Below are 10,255 nucleotides of genomic sequence, written 5' to 3'. Positions count from 1 at the left end.
ATTGTGCATTTTGTTGGACAATACGTAAACTGTCAATGATACGATTTTTAGAGTTTATTTCCTGCGACAAAATTTTTTTTTTAAAAGTCTTTTTTTTTTTTTTCAAGGGCATTAATATAAAATGTGGGTATTATATAATGAAGATTTGTACAGTTTGAATCGGAGAAAAGAAATCTTTGGGTAAACTCCGTTGAGCTGACAATATTTCTAGGAAGCTGAGGTCACATTTCGCCTTTTCAATTCTAAGGAATTTTCTCATATTTAGCATAACTGAGATCTGGGCCAAGCTGTGTTTTCAATCATTCCCTTCTCTTCTTTGTACTTAGGGTACTTGTACTTGTCCTCGCATTATTCGTTTTAAATGTTTCTGTAAATTTGAATTAGCACATTTCTTAAAGTTTTAGTCTCTTGTTTGTTTTAAATGTTCTCTAAGGTTTTTTAATTAACTTATTATCTTGATATTTTAGTTCTTAATGTATTATTTTACTATGAATTAAATTGTCACAATTTATAATTACAGGCTGAAGATGTACTCTGAAGCAGTATGAAACGTTCCATAATAAAATATTCTTCACTATGTTTGGTGGATTCCTGGACCCTATATATATATATATATATATATATATATATATATATATATATATATATATATATATATATATATACATATATATATATTGTTACGTATATAGCGGGCCTTGAGAGAGGCTAGATACGTAAACGGAAAGTGATTGAGGGATTTCAAGAGGAATTGCTTTAACTTACCGTAAACTGATAGTTATTATTACTTTCTTTAGAGGGAAGGTCGCCAGAAAACTCAGCTCGTTACTTAAACAGTTATTTATTTACTAAGAGGCCCGTGCTGGGCTGGAGAAAAGGTAAATGATGGCTCCATTGAGCTGTGATAGCTGGTTTTCATACACTTGGGGTAATGCACACTTGCGGGCAGAGACGGCACGTGACTCATGGAATCTGGAAAAGAATCCCAGATTAAACGAGATAAAAGAAAAAAATGACTTCTGCTTTGATAATTAATTCTCTAATACTGGGAGAAGGAACTTTTAAGGTTTCACTGAAGTATGCAATGACTCCATTGGTCTGGGACGATCACACAAGGGGAAGCATGCGGCCGTGAGGAAGTGAGAGGGAACAAAAGGATGAATTCCTTTTGTTGCTGGAAAATTGAATTGGGAGAATGAGGATCAAAATTATAATAGGTGATAAGGGACTGGCAATATGTTGTTTAACAAGACGTACCTGGAGTCGTGTTCAGTGGCTCTTTGTAGAAAAGTGGCCCCCTTTGTCTGAGGCCTGGGTCATCGGCGCGCCACTCACACCCTGGGTAGGCCTAACAGGAAGGCAGGTAATTGACCTCTGTCCGAGATCACGTCTCGCAGCCGACTGAGACAGAATTCAGTTGGGTTGCTTGGGGGTTGGAGGTCAGCTTAACCCCCACGATCAAGGCAAATCCTGGAAAAACAAGCATACAGCCAGCAGAGGGGTCACAGGAAAGAGAGCTTAAGGTATAGGTCTAAGAAGTACCAATCTGCCTACACCCTTCCCTTTTGAGATACGTCCCTACAGCTGATAAAAGACTCTTTTCCCCCAACTGGGGAACTTCTATCTCTAGCTGGCGGGTTTTGGGTTTGCCGCGGTTACTAAAAATCAGCTGATATTCTAAAGAAATGGCTGCCGTTTTCCAAATCAAATTATTAGTTAATTGCGGGGTAGACGAACGATCTATAAACGTCACAGCTCCCCTGTTAAGAAGGCATTCACTCCCTTTCGGGTGTGAAGGTCTTGGCTTAAATAAATTGATCGTCTCGACTACCCCGTTCTCCTATTCCAATTTGAAGTTTTTTTTTGAGCAGGGATACAGCTAACTACAGTGGCCTACCTAACTTATAGGCAAAGATGCTAAGGTACTACTAAACTTAATATAGTGATGTAGTCTAGCCTAATAAATAACTACAGGTTGTCTTGTGACGACAGTCTACTCTACCCCTAGATAGGTTACTTGAAAAATTCTACTTGCTACTAAACCTAATTGCCCTGGTACTAAAATCATTAGCCTAACCTACTCAATACATTTAAATGAAGACGCAATCATTCCAGAGTGTGGTACGCACAGCAGTAGTTCAGCGACGGAATTGTAAAAATACATGATAAGAGGTAATGATGCTTGGGGATGATGAGTGGTTAGTTGACCAGGAGGGAAATGCAATGAGGTAGTTATATTTAAGTGAGGGTTAGTATTACAATGGCTAGGGGTTAGAGGGTTAGTGCTACTGGCAGAGATCAGGCTGGCTACCTTCTCTGGGTAGGTGCCAGGATCATTCTGCAAATGAATGCGACCTGTACCTCGGGCACAGGTGTCAAGGAGAGCATGGCTCTTGGGTTAGTTTGTTAATGATTGGTTACGCCCTTCCCTTCTTCTTCTTCTTCTTATTCCTCCAGGACTGGCTATACTAGTCCTAGGAGTAGACGGAGGCACCGACTCTGGGAAAGGCCAGAAACGCCGGCAGGAGCAGAGGCAGTGGTAGCCTGAGGGATTGCAGGAGAACACCCTACTTCGGTATCTGCAGCAACCGTCGTAGAGGTGGAACTACTGCAGGGGAGGCCCTCACTTCGGCTGCTGCGACAGCCGTTGTAAGGGGAAAACTCCAGGCTGACTCCTGGTCGGGCAGTTCCTGGTTTTCCAGAGGAGGTATGAATGTTAGGTCTGCCGGAGGTTTCATCCTCGGGCGACAGTGGTGAGGGTGAAGAAGACTCATGGACTTTGGGTTGGCCATGGGCTGCGGTAAGCTCCATGCCTGTTGGAGGATCTCCTGTAGGAGGATCCTTGGTTAGGTTAGGCGCCGGCGCTAGCTCAGGGCCAGGCGCAGAGGTCAAGTTCGGTGGTGGCTCTACGTCCAGCTGGACGGAGCTTGGCACTGCTCAGTGCTGCCAAGTGGTACTGGCAGAGAGTTGAGGTCGACTGACCTGTGGCGGGTACAAGGAGGTGCAATACCTCTCAGCGTGCCCTTGGTTATGGGAGACAGAGGGTCCTGTCTCTTTTGGAAGGCTAAGCCTTGTGGGACTTGGACAGTGTCCGCTGCACATAACTTGCTAGGGCAACTAGGCAATTGTGGAGTTGCCCTATTACGTTACAGGTCTTGCGACGGAACTGTGAATGGTCAATCTCCCTCCTTGGTAACGGGGGAGACTGTTGGTGGACGTACTTCCTGGAGGAAGTAGAATTTCGATGACTCCGTGCTTTGGAGTGATTTGACATGGGTTAGGACCCCTAGGCTTCTTGAACGGTGAGGGGAGACTTCATGTCTTGCCCTAGGAGGAGGTCGTAACCTCCTGGAATGTAGCTTGCAACTGCAAGGGTACAAATTCTGGAAAAATGGGGGTCTGGTGACCCTCAATTGGACGGTCGGAAGGATCAGCTTGTATGGTTGATACCTTCGATGGTGATTAAATGACGTCTATCGACGTTTGCCCCTCGGGGGATTCGGTCTTCCCGTATAGGGGAGATTGAGCGCCAGAGTCGTCGTAGGCTCTGACGTGGCTGGCTGATAATGGCTTGGAGGGGTGCAACTGTTATAGGGCCCTTAGCTGGGGGTCCTAGTGAAGAAGGATTGGTGACGGCCATTGCGATGGTAGGAATATTGTGGTTCGCGCACCCTCCATAGTTGGCAGACATGTGACCCTTGCGGCCACAGTCTCGGCAGAACGTGTTCCAGGAACCTCTTCCGTGGCACTGGACGGTAAGGCCGAGATGGCCCCACAGGTTGCGAATCTGCGGAGTCACCAAGGCTGGCAGTGTGCTCTGGCCACAGGTGAAGAGTCCTCTCTGGCAGTGATGTGACGTGGGAGGTTAAGGGAACCTCCGTTGAATCACCCTCGGAAGCAATTTCGGGGTTAAACTAGGTGGGCTTACCTCTTCCAAAGGGGAGGAGGTAGGCGGTAAAGTGGTAAGAGGCGAGATGGTGCGAAGAAACTTCGGGCTCTGACACTGGTCAGGGCCAGGTTCGCAAATAGACAGGATGTCGGGGACATCGGAGGCACTAGCCTCTGAACCTAAAATGAGGTGTGGTATCTGGCATGCTGCAGGTGCCGGTGCATCTGGTAGTGGGAGCTGCGTCCAGGGGAGATACGGCTTTAGTAGATCTCGGCCCAATATCACCTGATAAAACATCATGAAATTGGTCAACTACGCCAGGCGGCACAATGTGGTTTCCCTGGTCTCCTGGTGCCAGAAAGGGCATTTCCACATTCAGAAGGACCGAAGGAACAGAATAGAGGTTACCGTCAATCCATTCAAACTGAATTTCTTCGTTCAGTCTGGATTTTGGCCCACCCCTAGGCAATGCCTTTCTGGAAATAAGGGAGACCTGGGCTTCGGTTGCTCGGCCATGACTTGTACCCACTGATAGGCCGTAGGAGACTGTTCATCAGGCAGGGCTACATGGTAGCCTTGGAGAAGTTCACCCTGGAAGCTCTCCTCCCAAGGTAGAGACCGACTTGGGCACTGGTCGGAATCCACGCATGCCCAACGCACACAACAAGTGGTGCAGAACCTCCGCAACCACCTCTTACCGGGAGTCCAGCTCATGGTCTGGGGCTTGGAAACTAGCAGAGAGATTGCGTCATCTAAGAGAGCTAGCTCATGCTTTCTCTCTTCTTCTTTCTTTCTTTCTCTGCTTGCTCTGGCTATCCTCTCTGCTTCTCTTTCTTTTCTCTCTGCTTCTGGCTTTCCCCTCTCTGCTTCTCTTTCTCCTTTCCCTGCTGGCGGCGCGCAGCAGCCTGCTGCGTCTTTATCCACTGGTCAAGTGCTGGTCCAGTGTAACCAGCCTCCCTGCCCAGAGTTATGAGGGCTCCGAGCTTCTCTAGCTCTCTGGCAAAGAAGTCACGGGAAGCAGGGGAAGACATTCCCTTAGGCTACAGTAGAGGCTCGGAAGAAAATAGAAAATAATGGCCAGGAAAGGGTACTGAATGGAATAGGAGTGCCTACTGTGGAAAGTGGCCACTCACTGGAAATGGGTTCTGCAATGTGGTAATGAAAAGTGGAAAAGACTTGGGTGCTCGGTGGCACTTTGTGAATGGCACCTTCTGCTGAGGTGAAAAAAAAAAAAAAAAAAAACGAATGAAGTGTGCTGTGTACGTCACACTTACGGGCGTCCCAACTTGGGAGACGTTGGAATGGGGCTACCTGTACGTCTGTACAGTGCGCGGCACTTATGAGGAGGCGTTCCGTTGGGTTGGTCCGAAGGATCACTGATCCTTGTACACGGACATTAATGAATTGGGCGTTCCGTAAGGACGGACACGCAGGTTTGTCAGCACTTAGGGCTGGTATTGCGGCGCTTCGGGAGGCGTTCCCTTTGTTGAGTGTTCCGAAGGATCACTGACCTTGTACATGGACACACTAGTTACTGGGCGTTCCGTAAGGACGGACACGCAGGTTTAATGGCTATCTGTACGAGGCCTGTACAGGTGCAATGGCACTTATGGAGGCTTTGGAGCACTGGTATCGTGCTGGTGTGTCCCGGACCACTACATGCAGTATACTTAAATATACTGAAGTGAAATGGCACTGCTCATGGCAGAGGGTAATAGTGGGGGAGAGAAAGTAAAAGGTGGGAGTACTCAGCAGCCAGTCGATGGACAGTGTCAAGAATTAGTGGCACTGTAAAATGATAAGACCTGACGTGCACTGGTGGTGGCCAGTCCAAAATAAAACTGGTAACGACTTCCCTGTCTGGAAGTAATGAATTTGCGTGGCACACTGTGCAAATTGTGCTTGCGGTATACGCAAGTCTTTTGTGATAAAAAATGAACAAGACCACTCGGGCAAACGACAGGTAATGATAATTGAAAATGCTCAGCCTCCTTCGCTGAAGTACTCGGTAAATGAAATAAATAAATGTTTGCAAAACTGCAATGGACACATGCGCGTACGTATCACGCTGTGTAAATGAAAGACACAAGAGACTAAAATAAGGTTAATTCGGCATGCTATAATAATGGTAAGATGTAGTACTCTTGGCTTCGTGAATACTGGGTTCTGGTTTTCTCGCTCTCTCTCTCTCTCTCTCTCCCTCTCTCTCGGAGAGGGTGAAAAATGATATATGAATGAACTCCCTATATTTGAATTGAACTAATGTTCGTTTAATATGACGCAAACTTGCGTTAAATTATCTACTTACGTTAACGTTTTTTGTGAAAGAATTGCTTTTGATAACGTTTTATGGAAAATGATAACGCGCTCGCGGTGAACGATGTTTACGTTAATATTAGCGGCTTGCGCTTATGAAATGATTTGCGGTTTAATATGAAATTTACAAAGACGCGTTTTACGTTAACAATTCTTGCAAGTGACTCTACTTTTAAGATTTACGTTAAACTTTACGTAAGGACAAAGTGAAAAAATTACGGTAAGGATTTGAAAACGATGTTAGCAAACAATTGTAAATGAGGTTACGTTAAGTGCGAAGTGAAATGAAACTTCGCTCAGCGCGCGAGTGAGCGATGCGAGGTGAAACACGTGAAGGAGCTGGGTAGCGCTGCTAGCGCGCAGCATGTCGTTCAAAACAGCTGATTCTCTGTAAACGCGAAGGCAATTTAAAACACAAAATTCTACTTTCTTATTCAAGGCAAATTACGTTAATTTCTCTGGCAGGACGATAGATACTAGTACCGAGATCGATATTATTTACGTTAAAACTTCGTGACTTACGTTACTTTGCTTAAATTGTTTAGATACTGTTGAAAGAGAAAACAAACATGGCTGCCGCTGTGAATGAGACGAAGGCTGGTTGAGACCGCGCAGGCGCGAGAGAGCGCGAAGCTGAATTAGCTGAGAGGTAAGCGGTTACCAACACTTGGAATGAAAACTAAGTTAAAAATGAATACCCTAACATATCACAGACAAAAGAATTGTACACTTCTTTTGCCGTAACTATTAGTAAAACACTCCTAACTAGCTAGGCTTTCAAACACAGCAATAAACCCTGGCAAAGCACTTCCTAGTTTGATCTGGTCCTTTCTGGCATCTATCTGCACACGTGTTAGTGTAAGCTCCTACGAGGACAGCACAAAGTAACAGAGAATTCGCGGGGCAAATTGTTTGCTCGCCGCTAAAATAAAGCTCTGGCGCATTCGCCGTTACAATAATAAGATTTCTACCTACGCTCTTTTGACCACTTCAACAATAAAAATACTTAAACGTACCTTAAGCTAACATTGGTTATAGAATAATCATATTAATGAATGGAATACCTTACCGTGAGTCAGTGTGTCTTCTTTCCCTGCAAGTGTGCTTGATTTGCTTTTTGTAACATAATTTACAGTTTACGTTTTACAACGGATAACGCGATTTACAAGCTTTTTTTTAAGCAAGCTAGGTTCATATCCTCGGCGAAGGTCGACAATGTTACGTATATAGCGGGCCTTGAGAGAGGCTAGATACGTAAACGGAAGTGATTGAGGGATTTCAAGAGGGAATTGCTTTAACTTACCGTAACCTGAATAGTTATTATTACTGTTTCTTTAGAGGGAAGGTCGCCAGAAAACTCAGCTCGTTACTTAACAGTTATTTATTTACTAAGAGGCCCGTGCTGGGCTGGAGAAAAGGTAAATGATGGCTCCATTGAGCTGTGATAGCTGGTTTTCATACACTTGGGGTAATGCACACTTGCGGGCAGAGACGGCACGTGACTCATGGAATCTGGAAAAGAATCCCAGATTAAACGAGATAAAAGAAAAAATGACTTCTGCTTTGATTAATAATTCTCTAATACTGGGGAGAAGGAACTTTTAATGGTTTCACTGAAGTATGCAATGACTCCATTGGTCTGGGACGATCACACAAGGGGAAGCATGCGGCCGTGAGGCAGTGAGAGGGAACAAAAGGATGAATTCCTTTTGTTGCTGGAAATTGAATTGGGAGAATGAGGATCAAAATTATAATAGGTGATAAGGGACTGGCAATATGTTGTTTCACAAGACGTACCTGGATGTCGTGTTCAGTGGCTCTTTGTAGAAAATGTGGCCCCCTTTGTCTGAGGCCTGGGTCATCGGCGCGCCACTCACACCCTGGGTAGGCCTAACAGGAAGGCAGGTAATTTGACCTCTGTCCGAGATCACGTCTCGCAGCCGACTGAGACAGAATTCAGTTGGGTTGCTTGGGGGTTGGAGGTCAGCTTAAACCCACACGATCAAGGCAAATCCTGGAAAACAAGCATACAGCCAGCAGAGGGGTCACAGGAAAGAGAGCTTAAGGTATAGGTCTAAGAAGTACCAATCTGCCTACACCCTTCCCTTTTGAGATACGTCCCTACAGCTGATAAAAGACTCTTTTCCCCCAACTGGGGAACTTCCTATCTCTAGCTGGCGGGTTTTGGGTTTCCCGCGGTTACTAAAAATCAGCTGATATTCTAAAGAAATGGCTGCCGTTTTCCAAATCAAATTATTTAGTTAATTGCGGGGTAGACGAACGATCTATAAACGTCACAATATGTGTGTGTGTGTGTGTGTGTGTGTGTGTATGCTTGCTTGCTTAAAAATCACAGTAAATGCACGTGGCTTCATCATATAAGCGAATACCACAGGAAAATTAACGACAAAATACAGAGAATATTTGGCCAGTTCACGAAAATCTCCAGCTGAATCATTTATTCCTTTCTAAAAAATTTACTGTAGAAGAAGAAAAAAATGTTAATTGAATTTTCTTTATGTAACATTCCATAGAAATGATAGAAATTTCACCTTTTCAGTCTTTCGAAAGTCAACTAACATTGGCTCTTTGTTCATTATTATTCCCATCACCATCAAAATGTTAAATTCTGTTTTTTCTGGGATGTTTCTAAGGGCTCTGCGTGTCTGTAGCCCGCAGTTTATTAACGCTGAGATTAAAACTATTCATGATATTGTCTTGGAACTTAAATACCCAAAGACTTTTGTAGATGTAGCATGGAAAAGAGCTAGGAACACATTTTATTCACCTAATGGCAAACTCGTATATAGTAAGCATAAACATTCTCAAATTACCGAATGATGAAAGGTTTTGAAATTCCTCGACCCCACAGGGAAGTGGAAAAGATGCAGAGAAAGAAGAACATATATAGATACACAAATTAGTATTGGACAAAGTCTTTCATGGAACCAGTTCTACTGAATGGCAATGCATTTACGGCATCTGCTATAGTATTTTCAGACAGCACTGATCTTAGTTTTCTGATTTTAATCTTATCTTCAAAGGAAAATGAAAATGCCATGTTTTATTTATTCCCTTACCTTCTTCGGCCATTAATTACAACAATTAACTCTTGAATGCCATCAGGGTTGTGGAGCGCCTTTAGCGTTACTCCATTGTCGATGACCTATGAGGGACATCTGTTTCATTTGTTCTTTTGGTGGTAATGAATATATCTGGCTTAGATTCTTGGATGCTGAAAGTCCTGGTAACCAGCTATGTACTGAGAAATCGCACAGCCCAGAGGGGTCCGAAGAATTGACGACCAATGTAGCTTTCAAATTTAAAAGTTCAGTAGAGACAAGCAAGCCTCTCGATATATGTATTTTATAAGCACACGATGACGGCCCTATGAACGTACCTTCAAACCTGTCGTAACCCTGTGGCTACTCACCAGCATTTTGTGGATTTGTATGACACGAAACTACTTCTGAATAACAATATTAGCTATGGACGTCTATAGGCAGATTGTGGTCACTGAAGCTTTGAGCGTCACACTCCAGCAGCCTAAATTGAATATATACGAGGTGTCTTTAGAATATATTCTTCCATCCAGCAGAGTAAAACCTGATTGCTGTTTTTTTTATGTTTAAAATTAGGGTAAGCTGGACTTATGATAGTACGAGTTCTTCCTCCGAAATCAACTCGTAAGTGAATCACAGTCTGAGGTTAAAAAGGCATCTGCACTTGAAAATGGCTCTTTATTAATATGAACAGTACAAAAGAAGCAAATCTCTTCGAGGACACAAGCGCTCAGAAAACTGTAATCATATACATCTTCACACTTTCCCAGTATTACACTGGAATCTACATATAAAATTCACGTTTATATATAATTCTGGTTCATTATACAAGGGCTTACAGATTATGTAGACTATTTAACAAAAACCTGAGTGCAATATTACAGTTAATTACTGCATCTAATAATAATAATAATAATATAATAATAATAATAATAAAATAATAATAATAATAACAATAATCCACCTTAACCGTACGAATTTGCATTAT

The 10,255-nt window shown here is 43.7% G+C and overlaps 1 long non-coding RNA gene across 1 annotated transcript in view; it reads right to left on the bottom strand.

Annotated features, from left to right (window-relative positions):
* LOC135212572 (uncharacterized) overlaps positions 1-10,255 on the bottom strand; it is a 157,449-nt gene that overhangs the window by 29,495 nt on the left and 117,699 nt on the right. The window lies entirely within an intron of this gene.

This window comes from Macrobrachium nipponense, chromosome 41 (genome assembly GCF_015104395.2).
Source record: "Macrobrachium nipponense isolate FS-2020 chromosome 41, ASM1510439v2, whole genome shotgun sequence".
Taxonomy (NCBI): Eukaryota; Metazoa; Arthropoda; class Malacostraca; order Decapoda; family Palaemonidae; genus Macrobrachium; species Macrobrachium nipponense.
The sequence above is the reverse complement of the archived record's forward strand: the minus strand, read 5'-3'. Positions and strand labels throughout refer to the sequence as shown.